This window comes from Pteropus medius, unplaced genomic scaffold (assembly GCF_902729225.1).
Source record: "Pteropus medius unplaced genomic scaffold, Ma_sr-lr_union100, whole genome shotgun sequence".
In the NCBI taxonomy this organism is placed as follows: domain Eukaryota; kingdom Metazoa; phylum Chordata; class Mammalia; order Chiroptera; family Pteropodidae; genus Pteropus; species Pteropus medius.
In genome coordinates, this window is record NW_024344370.1 from 7,054,677 (window position 1) to 7,073,727 (window position 19,051).

At 33.7% G+C, this 19,051-nt stretch overlaps 1 protein-coding gene across 5 annotated transcripts in view; it reads right to left on the reverse strand.

Moving 5' to 3' along the window:
- PDE4D (phosphodiesterase 4D) overlaps positions 1–19,051 on the reverse strand; it is a 1,171,348-nt gene that overhangs the window by 818,473 nt on the left and 333,824 nt on the right. The gene's annotated exons all lie outside the window — the stretch shown is intronic.

A 19,051-nucleotide genomic window follows, 5' to 3' on the forward strand; every position in this document is an offset into this window, starting at 1 on the left:
TTCTGGTTCTTTATTATAAAAATTGGAATAGCCTTTACCCGCAAGAATGAAATGATATCATACATGTAATGTGCATAGCTCATTACCTACAGTGTGATAAGCAATCACAAATGGTTATTTCCTTTTCTTCTGAGTTTTACAGGTGAAGAAACTAGCCCAAAGAGGCAAAGTCCTTTTCCTGAAATTAAGTCATTGGTTATAAATTAAAAGTACATTAACTTTGGAGAGTTCATATCTAGTTTGGAATCTTTGTTGCACTTACTATACTATTATTTGGGGACAAGTAACTTAGGATCACTGAAGTTAGTTCTACATTTGAACATTGAGTATAATAATATTTATTTCTCAAGTTCATTGTCTGGAGCAGAGATGGAAAGTATTTGAAGTACCAATATTTGGCACAGAGTTTGCACTTAACAAAATACTAGCTATTAGTATTATCATCCAGGCTAATTCCCTTTATCTTTTCAGTGTACTAGACTGTCTTTGATATTTCATTGATCTATATTGCTTTACAAATAGAAAATTTGTCCTTTTTTTATTTATATCTTGAAAAATGTAAAAGGATATATAATGGTGGACTGTATACAGCCTTAGGTTTTATTGCTAATTTTTAGATACATAGGAGAAAAGGAGGGCACCCACAGGTAAAAAAAGGAATCAAAGCTAAAAACAAAGATTATTTCAAATTCTAAATATGAGTACTTAGATTCTGAGACTCTGTTTTGAGAAATCTACTTACTTCATAAAATAACATTATAATAATAATAATAATGATGATAATGATGATGATGATGGCTTACAATAGGAGAAAATCTTGTCATTTGTGACAACATGGATGAAACTTTGAGAGCATTATGCTAAGTGAAATAAATGAGACAGAAAAAAACAAATTCTGTATACTCTTACTTATATGTGGAATCTAAAAAAAGAAGAAGAAGAAAGAAAAGAGAAATAAAACAAACCTACAAAAAAAAAGTCAGATTTGTTGTTACCAGAAGCAAGAATGGGGGTGAGGGGTGGAAGAATAGGATAAAGGTGGTCAAAAGGTACAAATTTCAAATTATAAGGTAAATAAGCACCAAGGATGTAATATACAACATTATGACTATAGTTAACATTCTATATGATATATATGAGAGTTGTTAAGAAAACAAATCCTATGAGTTCTCATCACAAGGAAAAAAAATCCTTTTTTGGGGGCCAAGGGTATCTATATGAGATGATAGATGTTAACCAAGCTTATGGTGGTAATTATTTCATGATATTTATAAGTCAAATTATTATGCTGATATACTTTAAACATACACTATTATATGTCAATTATATCTCAATAAAACTGGGGAAAAATTAATTAAAACAGCTAAATATACTGAATCCTTATTAAATGGTGCTGTGTTTTACATACACCATCTCTTTTAAATTTTACTGAAATCCTCTGAGTTAGGTTCTATTCTTTCTCCCATTTTACACATAAAGAAACAGAGACCTATAAAACAGCATGCCCTTGTCACATTGTCACATAGTTAATAAGGTGACCAGCCATTCCAGTTTGCCTGGGACTTTCTGATCTTAGCACTGAAAGTCCCATGTCCAGAGAAATAATCTAGTCCCAAGCAAACTAAGATGGTTAATCATCCAAGAAGGTGAGATCCAAACCCAATTTATTTTACTTAAAGCTGAAGCTAACAACCACTCTGCTGTACTACCTTTAACAAGTATTGTCTCTGTCAAGGCAGGTATTACTAGAAAAGAATAGAACACACAATGATCAACCATAACTTAATAAGCCTCACATTTTCATTAAAAAAAAAATAGCATAAATGGGATCAGACAAGGCTACATAATCATTGGAAATTAATTATAATTCTTGTTAATTGAATCAGGAGGTAGAGATTCTAGGCCTGACTCTGCCACTAATTACTTATGTGGCGTTAGGAAGTCATTTCATCTTCCTGGGCTCTAATTTCCTTAGACATAAAATCAGCGGTTGTACTCAATGAAGCTTAAGACCACTTTCAGGTCTAAAATGTTCTGATTTTATACTAGTCCATGACAAAATTAATGCTTAGTAAGCTGGCAAATATGGAAAATAAAAAGAAAATGTGTACCTGTAACATTCTTACCTTTTAGATTGAGAAAATGAGCCTTTGTGTGTTTGTGAAGTTCTGTGTGTTCATCTAAGGACAGAACTGCAAACTGAAACCACACTAACAGGTCATAATTTTCATCATATATTTCTTGAGAGAAGTTAATGACTTAAGTGTATAGATATTCTTCAGAATAAACATGGAACAGAAGAAGAAAGGATGAGTCTAGCAGAGCTAAACATTGAACATAGCTGATCAAAGTTAACATCTTTCTATAAGTACTTAGCTGCCCACTCTGGCAATTACCTTGCAGCTGCAGAAATGCTTTATCTAATGAAGGACTTAATGTCTATGACATTCTCTTCTAGATAAAACACCTCAAGAGGTAACTTCTTTTGAGAGAGCAACGTCTATTAAAAATAAAATGTGGTATTTTTATCTTGATAATAAAAATGATGAAGCAGTAGATGTCTATATCCTAATATTTCCATTCAAAAACAGTATAACAAGTGGCTTTTTTAAAAAAAAAATCCAGATCTGTATGTACCAGTTATATTTAAAAAATAAATAGAACAACTTTGTCAGTAGAAAGCAGGAGGTTAAATAGTCTTATTTTAGAAAGAAATGTAAAACTGACCACCAAGGCAATATGTATTTTATGTAATTGCTGGAAAAATGACATTTCGGAAGAGGGTGAGGAAAAAGATAGTATTTATAATATCTCTAAGCCATTATTTCTCAAAATGTGATGCTCAAAACCCCTGCATGAGAATCACAGAAAGTGTTCCTAAAAATCAAACTCTCAGGGCCTATCTAGATCTGCCTAATCAGAATCTTTATTATTAGGGCCTGGGAGTCTGAATAACTAACTCCCAAGGATGATTCTCATGCATACTAAAATTCGTAAACTAATGGTTTTGACATTTTAGACAAAGTCCAATAAGATCTTTTGGCTAAGATCCAACCACAAAGATGCTCACTGAAGCTTATTTACAATAACAAATAACTGGATATAATCTAATTATTGTACTGAGAAATTGGCTTAATGAATTTTGATACATCATATTATGAAATACTATGAGGCTGTTAAAATAATGCAGAAGATAATGTGATTATGTTCATAACATAATGCTCAGTAGGAAAAACAGACTACAAAGTGATCTCATTGTTGTAAGACAACACCAAAATAAAACAAAACGAAAAAACTAACACATTTATTCATAGAAAAATTCTGGAAGGATGTATCCTAATTTTCTAACATGACTCTCTGAGTAATGGTGTTGGTGGTGATTTTCACATTTTTATTACTGTTTTCTATATTCTCTATTAAAATGTGCTACTTTAAATTTAAAAGTAAATTAAAAGTCACAATAATAAAATGAAACAACATTCACCTTGCTATTGATGCAAATGAGAAATAACTCTATGCAGTTTCAAGAAAGCAATATGAAAAAAGAAAAAAATATTCAAATGAATTTAATGCAAACCTGTTAATATGCAATCAAATGAAATTCTCTGTCTTAATTAACAAACTTATTTGTAATAGTTGATGGATAAATAAATTTAATATAATTCTTTTCACTGTTAAGATAAATACCTCTCTAAAAGATATACGTAAAGTAATTCCATAGTAATTGACAGTTACTATAAATGAGCATTATATATGCTATTATTATTATTTATTTTCTTCCATTTCTATGAAACTATTTAATTCATTTTTGTTCTCTTTTTCTATTCTCCCAAAGTAGTTAGCAAACCACTTAACAAGGCCTTTAGCGCAAGGACATACACATAACTGGTTCTAAATAAATCACTGTGGTTGCTGATAATTTTATAGTTTTTGATATTTGCTTCATATATGTATCTAAAAATAAAATTTTTTATAGAGAAGTTGTCTTAAAACTTATATTTTGGCATTGCATGAGGGAATATTTCTTTCTAGGCACATAGCTAGACGGCATGTCCAGACTCATTTTCAGGTATATGTATACAAATCAGTGGTGTTACATATATGCAATGGATTATGAGTTGAGGAAGTGTGCCACTTTCATACCTGGCCCGTAAAAACTGTGAGTACAAACTCTCATTTCTCTCCCCCTTTGTAACCTCTTGCCATATATTGAAGATGGTGGAGAAAAAAATAGAAGTTATGGTTCCTAAATAACTGTTTAGAGAATAGATACGTGCCAATCAAGAACATAACAATTTGGGCTGCAGAACTCACAAGTAATTTTCTGTCGTGGTAAGCCACTAAAATTTGAGGTTTCCTTGTTATAGCTAGTGCTATATTATATATATAATCGCATCCCTATTCTTTGAATTTAAATGAATTAGGCACTGCTTTTCCTCTAAATACTTACAGTCCATGTGGGGAGAAAGATAATCACCAGTGTAATAAGAGCTATAACAAAGGACTAGGGCTCCTTAGGAGTGCATAAGTAGGATGAACATTTTTGTGAGTGAAAGGGGGTGGGTGCTAGCCAGAAGTGACATTGATGGAAAAGGAATGCTTGGACTGTCTCAGGCAAACTAAAATGTATGATTACCTCATAAATCAGGCATTTCTTTTTGTTTCCTGTCTACTTCTCAATCAGTTCTGTTTAGACTCACTGCTGAATCCTCTATCAACTGTCTCTTAAACCTAGGCATTCTCCAAGATGCTGTGCTTCAACCATTTCACTTCTCATCCTACACAATGTTAGATCAAAGCTCTGGAGCTTTCAGGGTGAAATCTGAAACTGGCCCCCATACAGGGAGGGCAAGAAAACACCAAAGAAAAGGCCGGTTACTCTAGATTGGTAGGTGACATGTTTAATAAGCAAGGAAACTTACATACAAGGCTTGTCTTGGGCAACCACAAAGTGAGTAGATCTTTGCACCTTCCCACCAGAATCTTAAAAGTTTATGTAGAGTTTTTAACTGGGTTCAGTCACGTATACCTTCCAGATGATCTCAACAACACATTGCTCTCTCAAGGCCGCATTTTACAAATGGTTCCCACTGTGGGAATGGTGGGCAGAACAAACATTCCAAGGACAAGGGAGGGGGTGAGGAGCCTCTGACTTAGCTTCAGGGTCAACTAGTGGTCATATTCTCTTGCTGACCTCCTCTAGTAAACACTCATTAAAAATATTATTCAAGACAATGAATACAAATAACTTATACCTTTTTAGTTATGACCTCAAGGTAGCTTTCAGCCTGCCAATTGTACTGAAATGATTTGTATATGTATGGAGTGTGTGTGTGTGTGTGTATGTGTGTGTGTTTGTATTCTCTTTGTTAGCTTGAACACATTTGGAAGCATGACAGTGTGCCATAACAACTTTTGTATGTTCAGCAGTCGGCCAGTACCTGTGACAAAATATGCTGAATAAACCTTGCTGAATAAACAAATGAAGAAAACAGACACATTTGACATCTTTTTCTCAACTATAAGAAATAGGGAAATGGGGAAATACTATTAGATATTAGTATTACTATTAATGTTGGTTTATAACTATTAATATGTTAGGTAGAAGTTATACCATATAACAAGGAATTTATTTTAAAATTCCAAGACTTCAGCCATTCAAATTGTTTTGGTCGATCCTCATGGTTAAAACTTCTTTAAAATACTTTTCACCTTACTTTTCTTGATGAGAATGAAAGAATTCAGGCACTCAATCCTTCCAGAATACCTATGCTACATAGAGAATTATAGAAGTTAGCATGTTAAATAGTTGTATAGGTTTTCAAGAAGAGGGCAAATTAAACTGAAGATAGGTTTTTATCACTTCCAATGTCATATTCCTTTTTCCTGTCTAATTAGTTTGCTGCAAAATTATCCTCTGAAAAGGTTACGATTCCCTGTGCCTGAATTTATAGTATAAATAAGACAATTTTTGAAAACTGAACAAACTCTTTAAGGCCTAGGATATAATTTAATAGGTTAGCATCACAATGGATTGAAATCATACTCATAATCTAAAAGTACTATATACCAATAGTAGACGTCTATATATTATTCTGTTATGTCTCCATAAAATTGTTCACAATTACACTAAAGCAGTAATTTAAAATCTGCCTTAAGATTGTCTAAGCCCTATGCCAAATGTTTTTCCCCTTATCTCATTACTTATTATATGTTTTTTTTTTTAATTAAAATCCAATGCTAAGGTTGCCCAAATAATCTTATAGGAAAGTCATAAGTCAAGGAAATAAAGTTAAATACCTAAGCTTTTTTTATATTAAAAAGAGCACTATGCTGAATTAAGACAATCCATGTTCAAATGGATGTTTGTGTACAGATATAGAAAAAGCACTCTTGCAAAAATGAATTCCAAATGAAATGACAATTTCCACCTTAGGTTAACACAAAGGTAGCAAGCAGCTAGCTCTCAAAATCGACAGAACATAATTCAAATATAGGCTCTGATTTCAAAATGATTAAAAGAGACAGAAATCACTGAAGTCTTTCTAAAGCCATTTCCTATAATTTACTCATCAAAACTTCTAAAAAATGTATAAAAGAAATAGAAAAAAATTATTATTCAGCAATATTCTACTATATATTCTCATCATGAAGAAAGTCTACCCGAAACTCTAGGATTCTATTAATCTTTCATAAATAGCACTGTGCCTTTCCTGGGTGACCTTGAAAAATGAAGTAGATTCTATTTTGTTATCAGAGGAAGGAAAAAAAATTTAAGGAAAAACATGACTTCTACCAATTATTTATTTCACAATGATATACAGTAATAGAATCATCACTGCAAAAAAGGAGATAACATTTTTTTTTTTTTGCCCCTAATGAACATATCTTCCTAGAAGAGTGGATTAAAACTTAGCTGGTTTATTCGCTTAGTGTTTTGAAAAACCTCTCACTTGAATAATCGGGTGCCAAATCACGACATTAGAGAAAACACAAAGATTTATTGTCTTTATTTTCAAGTTTTATTTAAATACCAATATCAATCAAAAATGTATTTATATACATGAAAGCAAAAACTAAAACCATCATTTAAGAGAAGGTTTATTTATAATAATAAACTAAGTCTATAATACTAAAATAAACTAACAAAGATGAAGGAGTACAGATGAAAAGGGAGGATATTTATTAGCAAGGACTTCAACTGAAAGAAAAACAAAGAGGTGAGAATAAAATGAAAAATTTTAGAATAAAAAATAATAAGAGGATGTGTGTGCCCTATTTTGTATAAAATTCTACTATGAAACTACAATACCCAAAACAGGTTGGTACTTGCAAATGATCAACAGAAATATCAGTGGAACAATACATATTCCCTTAAATATTTCTTATATAAGGATTTAATATGTATTAATATATATTAAAGAAAATACTATCAGCTAATAAGAGAAAGAAAAATAAGTGTCGGGGAAAGTGGTTAGGTATATCATTTGAGATGGAATAAAAAAACTTAAATATGAAAAAAATACTAAATATATTTTAAAAGCAAGCCATAGAGTAATGTCAGAAAGATGATGGAATAGGAAGCTTCAGACCTCATTCCCTCACAGACACACCAACTTAACAACAATGAACAGTCGAAAAAGCATGAGAACTCCAGAAACCAGTTAATTTGCAGTAGTTCAATCAAGCTCAGAGCCAAGAAGAATCACATTGAAATGAATAAGTAAAGCCATTTCATTTCATCTGTGATAGCCCTCTCCCAAGACAGCACAGCTTGGTGCAAATGGGAACAAAAGTCCGACTCATGACATTTCTCTTGGGAAGAAAATAGAAGAGTGGAATGTACATCGAATGTCCCATCTCTTTTTTTGAGGGGGCATAGCTCAAGAGACTGGTTTCTGTCTCATCTGACTTAAGCACTGATGGGGAACCAGAATACTTTGGAAGTATAGGGATCACTGAGAACAAGAGAGAGCTCAGAAGGGCTAGAGTACCTGCAGCACTGTAGACAGACAAGAAAGAAAGCAAGAAATTATAAGCTCCTGAAAAGGAAGCTGACAAACCTCACTAACTGAGAAATTACATGCATAAGTTCAGAAAAGATTCATCCCCAGAAAAGGTTTAAGTGGCTGCCAGAATTTCTAGCCATGCTTGCTGGTATACATAAAGAGCCTTAAAAATCATTCATGCCCTTTAACCTAGGAATACCACTTCTCAGGAAATGAACCTAAAAAGGTTGTCATCAGTGCAGCTCCAAGTTTTGAATACGGTATTATTTGTAACATGATTAAGGGTGAAAACTTTGAAACAAAAATTCTCTAGCTATAAAGAAATGACTTTTAGAATTATATAATAAGTACTAAGTATCTGCTAACAACAATTTATTGAGAAATTTCCACAACATTCTGCCAAATGGAACAAGTAAAAGCCAGTAGGATAGGTGGATGGAGATACACACACACACACACACACACACACACATCATGTTTCTCAAAATTTATAATACACAAACACACAAATTGCTAACAAACTGGAAGAAAATGTAGCATAACAATTATCTTTAGGTTGTTCTTTTAGGGTATCTAAGTCATCTGCATTCAAACCAATTATACATAATGCATAATTTTTGAAACCAAAAAACTAACGAGTGAATATTGCTGCATTCTGCCACAAAAGATGTGATCACTTCCCTGATTCACCATCCTCATACAACCCTTTGTATCCTGTCATAACTCTACTCCTCAACTCCCTCCATCCACAATTCTGGCAAGAACTGTGGAGGTGAATAGGAAGAAATCAATTCAGAGATAAGGAAGTGGGAATAGGATGCATAGGAAGGATGAAAATTTAAGAAATCTAAGGGGAAGGAAAAAAACGTTAAGACTAGGAACAGAGAATTAGATGTGATAAAACAACAAAAGCACTGAAAATAATTATAGTTACTATTTCATGTCTTTAGCAAATAAAAATTTGAGAAAAAAACATTTCAAAACATGTTTATTCTCTAAAACAATGAAAAATGTAAGGCATTCATTGATCCTTTAGACATAACTAATAATTATAGAAAATTCAAGAGACAGGTGACTATGTTGAACAACATCATAGGGATGCAATCAACAAAATCCAACCATTTCCTGAATGCTATGATATATGACCATGTTATTTCAACAAAAAATTACAGAGAGAGAGAGAATAGAGAGCAATTTATAGTCTAAAAGAGAATTAAGATACATAATAATTTCAATCTATTAACTTTGTTTGGAATTCATTTCAAATAAAAAAATCATAATTTTTAAAGTAAAAAAAATTTGATATTAGGAAACTACTAGAAAAATGTACAGGTGTTTTAATGTTATCGAGGTAATGCTTTTAAAGACTATTTTTAGACATACTAAAATACTATTATATGTTGGGTTTATTTCAAAATAATCCTACTAAAGGGCAATGTGGGTGGGGATACTGATAAAACGAGCACTGGCTGTGTATCAAGAATTATTGAAGCTGAGTGATGAGCACTTAGGATGTATCTCTACCTTTACGCATATTTGAAAATTTCCATTATACATTTTTTAAATATAAAAACTCATAAGAATTTTTTTCCTTTAAATTGAGAAAGGAGAAATAATGTGCTGTGCAGAGGTGGGGGTCCCAGCAAGCAGAGAATCACTGAAATAAAATAATGCTTATATCGCCATTTTACCTAAAGCTGAGTCTAAAATAGGTCTAAAACTATATGTTCATGTTGCCCTATGAGGAAGCTGCGAAAACAGATTAAAACAAATTCATAAATTACTAAATATTCCTCAGAGATAGTAGCTGTGTCCATTTAACACATGATGGTGATGATAATGGTGATAATGATGATTATGATGATGATGATGGACAATTCTAAGGTGATGCTGTACCACTCTGTGACAGGAATTTTTCAACCATTCATTATCTGTGCTACAAAAGCAATGATTCATAGGTCTAATCCTACCATTAAGTACCCACTAACCTCTGACAATTAGGTGCTGCTTTTCTTTCTTCATCCTGATGTTAAATACGCAGAGAAAGATGTTATCCATTAAAAATAACATTTAGCAATAATCTATTATCATATCTCCTTCAAATAAACTGAAAGTTTCTTAGAATTTAATAAGCTATTGCTTTTCACAGTTAGCATACATCGCCCCCACCCTTCCAGGACCGCATTCTAAATACATTCATCTCTGGCATACAAAATCAGGGATTTAGACTTTTCTCTCCTTCAAGGTTACAAAGCAATTTCTCCTTTTTCTTGATTTTGAGAATATGAAAATCGCTAGTGCTTCACTACAAAAGGTGCATAGAATTTTTACAACAAGCATTTAAAAACTAGCTACTTAATTTTGTTCCTTTGCCACTTTTGGCCTCCAAACATTATTTTCTAGGTTAATTATAAGATTACTTTTCAGAACATCACCTTCAGTAACCACTCCAAACAATGAAAAGTGAAATCAGTTCCCAATGGTTTGATTTGCTATCATTGGTTTCCCTGAGGATAGAATAACGAATCACTTCAAATCTCAAGGCAATATGGATTTTATAAGTTAGATTACAAACATCAGGGGATAAAAATGTATTTTTATCACACAGAAGTAATTAACCATTTCTAAGCTGACATAAAACAGCTGAAAAGCAGAATAAACACAGACATCAATATGGATACGACGTAGTCACATATCAGAAAAATTTTAAGTGATTGGTTGTTTCGAGTAAAAATCGAGCAAATCATTTTCTTGTCTATACCATAAATATATAATTGGCCAAATACTTTACCTCTCAGTTTTGTTTCTATACATACACATTTTACTTTACTGTCACTGTGATCAATATTTGATATTAAATACATAATCTCATTTCCACATCACTTGCCTGATAGATTCTCAAGATTGGAAGTGACTTTAAATGCCATCGAGTTCAATATTCCCCTTATTCCTTTATATTCCACACATACAACTAATTGATTTTTCCTATAGCACTGACAAATAGACCAAGATTCTACTCTTGAACATCTCCAATTGTGAAATCTGCAAATATTCAATGTGTATCTACCATGTGGCCACACTAAATTAGCTATAAACAAAATGTACGAAGATCTCTGTCCTCAGAGAGCTTACATTTTAGCAGCTGCTGGGATGGAATTCACCACTTACAACCTGTTTTACTTCGTTTATTCAATAAGTAATCACCTACTGTCAATATGTATTAGAAACTCTTCTTGATACTGATGAAGCAAAGACGAATAAAACACAGCAAGTCTCAAGTCACTGTGAGAAAGCTATTCAACATATTTAATGGAAATTTTCTTCTCTATAATTACGACAAGTATTTAGCATTCTGGGGTCACACTGATTAGGTCTAATTGTTCTTCTATAGGAAAGTCCTCAGATATATTTGTAACTCCCACCTCCAACCTTGTTTTACAGGCCATACATCCCCCATGCCTTTTCTTTCAGGTGTTAAGCACTAAATTACTACAGGGACCATGAATGTAAAGCAAATGAATGAAGCGAACTGAGAAGAATACAAAGACATAATCACTACTTCTTCATGGTTAGTTTCCATCTAAGAATGTAAGAGCAAAACCCAGAAATCTATATTTTAATGAGACATCTATTTATTTTGAAACATCTGATATTAATTTAAATTTCTAAAAACCCCATGTGGGCCATATAAAACATATTTGAAAATGACAAGTTTGGAGCCACAGCTTTAGATATTCTTCACATTACATAGTGTTGACTTCTCCCTTCATAATGATTGCAAGTTTTTAATATACTCTCGTTTCTCAATGTCTTCCTTCAATTGAATTGCCCAGGATTGGCATCCCAGTTCTAGGTGTGGAAGAACCATCATGAATATAAAGCCAGGTTATACTCAGTTCCAGTTATACTCAGTTCCAGTTATGAAATTCAAGACTGAATTAATATTTTGTGAAGCAGGAGATTCACATCATATTATCAATTCATGTTTATTTTTAACAACCTAACTCTCTAGTTGCCCTTAAACTAGATCTCACCACTGCCCCATTGCTCCTCAAATGACATTAATTAGTACTTATCTCCTTGTATTTTAGAATTCTGTATTTTCACTTTTTAGATTTTGTTGTATTATATTTATCTCTTACTTCCAGTTTGTCAAGTACTTTTTGTATACTGATTTTGTTAATGACCGCATTAGCTGTTTCTTACATTTTTACCTCATCTGTGGATTAGCTCTTTATATTATTAATGTCACTAACAATTAATGACTAAATGGTAAACTGGAGAAACCTAAAGACCAAACCTTCTAGTCAGTTACAAGAGGACTCTTTCTAAATAGTCATTGATTTATGAATACAGCCATTCGATTATGACTTTGTCTAATGGTGCCTTTCTACATCTTAATCACAAATTTATAGGGAAGGTTTTATCGATGTTAAAATCCAGGTAGACAGTGGGCATAGCACTCCCCTGGTATACTTGTCCTACAGGAAAAGGAAATTAATCTGATATGCTTTACTATTAGTGATTTAATACAAACTCCGTATGATCACCACTTTCTTTTCTAAACGCTCACAAGTAATTTTTTATCAATCCAGTTTAGAACTTTATCTAAGATAAATCTATTGATCCATTTACCATTTCAACAATTATTTATTGATTACTTATGTTAGGCACTGGAAATACCATAGAAACAGACAAAAATTTCTCCCTTTACAGTATTTCTTTGCTGTGGGGGAAGAGCAAATAAACAATATAAATAAGTGGAGTAATATAGAATGTTAGCGTCAAGTACTCAGGAGAAAAATAAAAGTGAGAAGGTAGACAGAAAGTCTAGCAGATAGAAAATGGGGATAATTTCGGGGAGGAATCCATGGAAATCCTCTGAGAAACTAAAAACTGCAGAAAAATCTAAAAGAAATAAGATTAATGTCCTACTCCCAAATGATATAACAGGTGGGAGGGATTACGTTTCTCCTTCTCCTGAAAATGTAATTTATTCAGTCTCATCTCTAATGTACTGTTTCATATTTCCTCAAACTCTTCAGCAAGTTATTTAACTTCTATATGTCTCTTCATTTGTGAAATGGGCTTGATAATAGTACACACATTATACAGTTATTGTGAAGATTCAATGAGACAAAGCATATAGAGAGTTTACACAAGGCCTGGCACATGATAAGCACAATGTATTCTGCTATATTCACAATTTATAAATTAGGAATTAATATCAGTATGCCATGGGTATTTTTTTCGGTCAGACAGGACTTTTTCCAGCACATTACTTTCTCATTAAATAACAGCAGTCAGTGTAAATACACTATGAAAGCTTAACACAGCACACTGTGGAAGAATGTGTTTACATACTTCCTCTTGCCTCGTTTGGTCACATGCTTTGTCTTGGAAAAGCCTATTTGCGTGGATTACTTGGTTCATTGTGCATTTTGTGCTTGTCTCCATAGCATTAATAAGAGAGGTTTAGTTATCACATCTAAAAGTTCTTTCTATGCCATTTCATTCATATTAGGTAGGTTTTTTTTTTTTTTGAGGGAGTAGGGTTCTTCTTCTAGTTTGACTTCACTTCTTTCCCATGTTTATTTTACCCTCCTTATCTGAACATATTATCCTTAGGAAAAAGTCCACTTTATTTTCATATATTCAGTTTTAATATATGGCATGAATAAGTTAAGGGATTTCTTCTAGACATTGTTGGAAAGGTTGCAGATGATTCCAACACTGTACTTGCTTAACGTCTTCTTTCAAAATTATATGTGAAATGAACAACTGTTTCTTATGCTTCAGTTGCAATAAGTAATTACGAAAGAAACATGGACAAGTTGTTAACAGTCCTGGGTCCTAATTCTGAGGGTCAAAGACAGAGCCTGGTGCATTGAGGGTGGTGTCAAGTTCAAAGCCTTACATTCATACTTTTGAATGTGTTCAACATTAGATAAATTCTATTTTTTCCTACATAAATATAGATATCCATGAACAACTTAAAATCAACAGATCCAAAGCTGACAGATCTCTGTCAGTCATGATTAAATAGTAATAAATGATATGAACTGGAAATACCAAATAATTGGGTAGCCATTAAAGCCCTAACCTCACATATGCATCTGTATGATTTTTTTTTCATTTCTAAACTTTATTTACTCAAAGGTAGATATGACAGGATATAAAGTTGCCATTTTGTGAAAGCTATATAATTTTCTTATTTGGCATGAAGTATTTATAAAGATATGATAAAATGTCATACTCTTTTTAAATAGTATGATATATAGACTAAATACTTTCCTCAACAGAGTGCAGCTAGCTAATGTGCAATTTTGAGATTAATTTTAGTTCTAAATCATTTTTATTTTATTTAATCTTATGGATATTAATTTCTCAAAACTTCATAATAAATAGTAGTAAAGCAACCAATTATAAATATTTTCTAAAATAAATTCAAGTTAAAACCTACTAATACCCTCTCAGTTACATCAACAAGAGCAAAAATTCTTCTCTGTATGACGCAAAGCTATGTATAGAAGAGGCTTTGCACCACATGGCAGAGTTAGGTATTTTTCACAGAGAATGGCCCATAAAGCTGAAAGTATTTGCTATTAAGCTTGTTATAGAAAAAGTTTGCTGACTCCTGGCTTAGGACATAAAGCAGCATCAGAACAGAGTGTAGACATCTCATTTTCTAACTGATGACTTGATCATCAAAAACATAAATTATAGCACTTTTAAAAAAGTAGTCACTCTAATTAACAGTGTCTCCTCAGAACCACAGTCTAAAAGCAATGGATAAAAAAATAAGTTTTAATAGACATTAAAAATTCAATCTACATATTTAGATGTTATAGATCATTCAGCTACCAATGCTTAAAGCCACTAACAGAGTTGTTGCTGTGACAACGGTACGTGAAGATATGACCAGTATGAATTTCACTATGAGGGAGAAATACTGGTGTGCTGATTGATATACTACTAAGAATTCTCAGAAAATCTATAAAATAGATATTATATAAAAATAAATAACATTTAAAGTACCTTTCTACCAATGCCTAATATACATTTATAATCAAAATCTTTAAAGGAAATTGAGTTTTTGTAATGAGTCTAATGGTAAGAAAAAAAAAATGCCCTCTTCAGCAGGAACTGCATGAATCTGCCCTTCAATCTTTTCTAGTGTATTTCTTTACAATGTCACTCTAAATTTCTCTTTTTTAATTAAAAACAAAAAAAATCTATTTTACCTAAACATAACTTCAAATGATTCTATTTTATTCTATTCCAAATGTTTCGGTGAAAAACAAAAGAACTAAGTGACTTTATACAATAGCATAAGCTTTCAGACTGAAATAATAATCAGTGTGAGGAAAGATAAGATGTTCATAAAGATTCAGAAAAATCTTGACTTCTGCAACTGGGCCTCAGCACTGGTGAAAATTTTAATTTTCCTCTGGGCGAGAACACATTTAAGGAAGAAAATTGCTATTACCAAAGAATAGACTATTCTGTAGTTGAAACAAAAGATGGTATAAATAGCATCACTTTTTTGAGCCATAGACAGCTTTACAGTCTGGAAGTATCTGTGTAGAAGGTCTCTCCTTAGGAAAATATAATATTCCCAAACATGCAAAGACTAGATGATTGAAATAATTGAAAGTACAACTAGAATCCCATGAAAATCTAAAAGGTTTCCCGTGTTAAGAGCTACTCAGGTATCTGGCCTATCCTTATTCTAACCAGATGACATTTTCTACCTGTGGGTCAAGAAGTGCTCACATATTGAGACCAAATTTTTTTTTTTTTGGCTGTAATAATGTTTGGAGTCTCAACTTTACAAACTATCAAATTTCTCATTTGCCTCTGGAATCCATTAAGTATTTGCCTAAACATATTGCCTATATTCTGACTCTTGATTTCCTGGATTCCGGGCCTAGGTCCCCTATTTCTAACTGACTTCCTAAGCTTCTGTATTAGTTTGGATCTATTAGAATTTTCTGACCCTGCCTTTTTGGACCACATAAAATTCTGACTTATCATCTAGTTCCATTTTTACCATCACTGTGCATTCACATGCCACTTTAAGCCTTGATCTCCCACTATCAGCTCTTGAGAGATCAAGTCTCTGGATCAAGAGAAGCTATTCCTAAAGAGTTTCAACTTCAGATAAACCTGACTTGTATGATAAGATCCTGGACATAGACCTTAAAAACTAATGTGATGAAACTTTCATGGAAAAAAACATGAATTTTTGTGGCCAAAAAGAAGACTGCAATACTTGTCACCAACCATTCCTCCCCTCCCTGTCCGCGTATGCTGCTCCTCACACCATGAAGTCGATTCTATTTTTCTTCCCCTCGACTATGAGATAGACCTATGACTTGCATTGATCAGTATAATGAAAGATAAATGATGTCCTGGGACTTTGCTGCAAGGCCTGACAGAGTCAACTTCCTCTCCCTGGGAAGCCAGCTGCCACACTGTAAAAACTCTTGGGCTGGATTACTGAATGACGAGACACCATATGGAGAGTTTGATGGTAAAATTTATGTGTCAACTTGGCTAGGCCACCATACCCAGATATTTGGTCAAACGCAGCTGGATGTTGCTTTGATTATTTTAATCAGTAGATTTTGAGTAAAGCAGATTATCTTCTGTAATTGGATGGGATTCAATTAGTAGAAGGCCTTAAGAAAAAGACTGATGTTCCCCAAGGGAGAGGGAATTCTTCCAGCAACCAGACTCGAGTTGGAACATCAACTCCTCCCTGGGTCTCCAGCCCATCAGTCCACCCTGCAGATGTTGGACTTGGCATCCTCCACAATCGCTTAAGCCAATTCTTTAGAATCTCTCGCTCTCTCTCCTGCTCTCTCTCTCCCACTCTCTCTCCCGCTCTTTCTCTCTCTCCCCTCTCCCTTTCCTTACCTCCCTCCCTCCACACATCCTATTAGTCCTATTTCTCTGGAGAACCCTGACTACTACGGAGAGAGGAAGAGAAACTGTACAGAGAAGCCACAAGGCAGCATACATGTGAGTGAAGGCTTCTTGGACTTTCCAACCCAGCCCAGTCACCCATTAGATGCAGCTAAGTTGATAAGACATGAAAAAGAATCAACCAACTAATCCCTGCCCAAATATCTGACCCAACCAAATGTGAGGAAAAAACTAAATTATCACTTTAAGCCACCAAGTTTGGGGCTTATTACACAGCATTAGGTAAGTAAAACATCTTTACTTCCAGTCATTCTCTCTCCCATTCTAGGTATGAGCTATCTTTTTCAGAGTTTTAGCTCTGAAAGCAGTCCAGAGTAAGTCTATAACCAGGAATTTGTAAGTCTCGTTCAAATCATTTATTTAGGATCATGTCTTCCTCTATATAAAAAACATTTGAGGATTTTTAATCAGTAGGTCATCAACTAAAATTGCCTTATAGCTGCAGTCTTCATTTAAATTAGGTTGATATATAAAAATAGGAAAGGGGGCTAAACCCAGACAAAGATACTCTAAGGAGAGAAGGAAGCTAAGCCCTCTCACATAAAGTCCCATTGGCCCCTGGAGTTTCTAAGGCGTAATAAATTCAGGAATGGAGTCATTGGAATGCAAGAAGGGCTGCTGCAGGTGTCACCAAGTCACTCGATGACATGCAACAAAAATAATTGGACATAGCTTTACAGCCCTAGAGAACAGTAGTAGTGAATGGGCACAGCCACAAAGCCTTTGAGAATCCAAGAGTAATGAGGTCAATAAAGTCCTGCCTATCTCTGTTCAAAGAAAATGTCACCCTAGAGCTACTTTGAGACCCTGGCTTAGGTCACAGACAGTGCTGGAACATGTGGCAAAAAACAAGAGTGGATGCAAAGTGTGTGCAAAGCTGCTCAGAATAAGAATTTCGAGTATGTGATCCATCTGCCAATGCAGAAAAATAACACATTTGAGGGTATGTTTATTTATGTAAAGAATGCAAATATTATACTCTCATTAGCATCCTGAGTGAGAAGCTGAAGTCAAATTTCAAGTCAGTTTTCTGGGGTCTGTGATAGGTGCAAGATGCAAGAGTACTAACACACCAAGCAAACTTGTTATTAACCCTTCTGTAAGTCTAGACATTGCTCTTCTCCCTCCTCCACCCCTCCCTGAAAAGAAAAAGAACACAGGCACAGACTGTCTTTAACATGTCCTGGATAATTTCAAGTTTATTGTCAAGAAGCACATAATAGCAGCGGATATTGAATGTTTTTGTACAATTAATAGAACCAAACATCTCTCTCCGTCACCCCTGGAAATGTAATAATGGCTGCTGTCTTTCAGCTGTGGTTTTGTAAAAATTTAGGTATCTAAAGACTGGATAAGCAGCTTGTAAAGTAATTCTAGAGTATTTATTCTGCCCCTCCCCCCCAAAAAGAGCTTCTTTTCCAAAACTGAATTAACTTCGATGATGGCATAAAAAAAATTCCTTCAAACTCCTCTGCCACCCCTACTCTCCCCTAGGTTCCCTCTAATCCTTTGAATAGCAATAAAATCGCAGTGTTTATTGAATTCCGACAACATGAGAAATATTGCAGTAGGAAAAATGAAAAATTAACTGAAGAAATGGAAAGTGCCTAGACTCAAGAATTGTGCACTTTTTTAGATAAGGTCTTAAAACGCTTTCCTTTAATCTCAATGCACTAAAAACCAATTGTGGAAACCAATTATGGCTACAAGTTTCTGTCATACTCACCTTTTTCTATTAAAGACAGAGATAGGAAGCAAAGCTCCTGAGAGCATCCCAGCTCTCTTTAAGAAGTATAGTTTCTCTTCCACATATGTCTACAAAGCTGACAGAATACACTATGAATATGTTCCTTTGTTTGTGCTGGCCACTCATTACTATTTGGCAATTACTAATTTCCGCCTTGATTGACTCCCTAGCACATACCTCACAGTGATTATTTCCAACTCATTCCATTCTCCTGAGGCATCTCTTTTGTTTTCCTAGTCCTCTAGCTGGTAAGGTATTTTGTTCCATAGCAAGTGCAAATCATTAAATTGTTGTATCCTCCCTC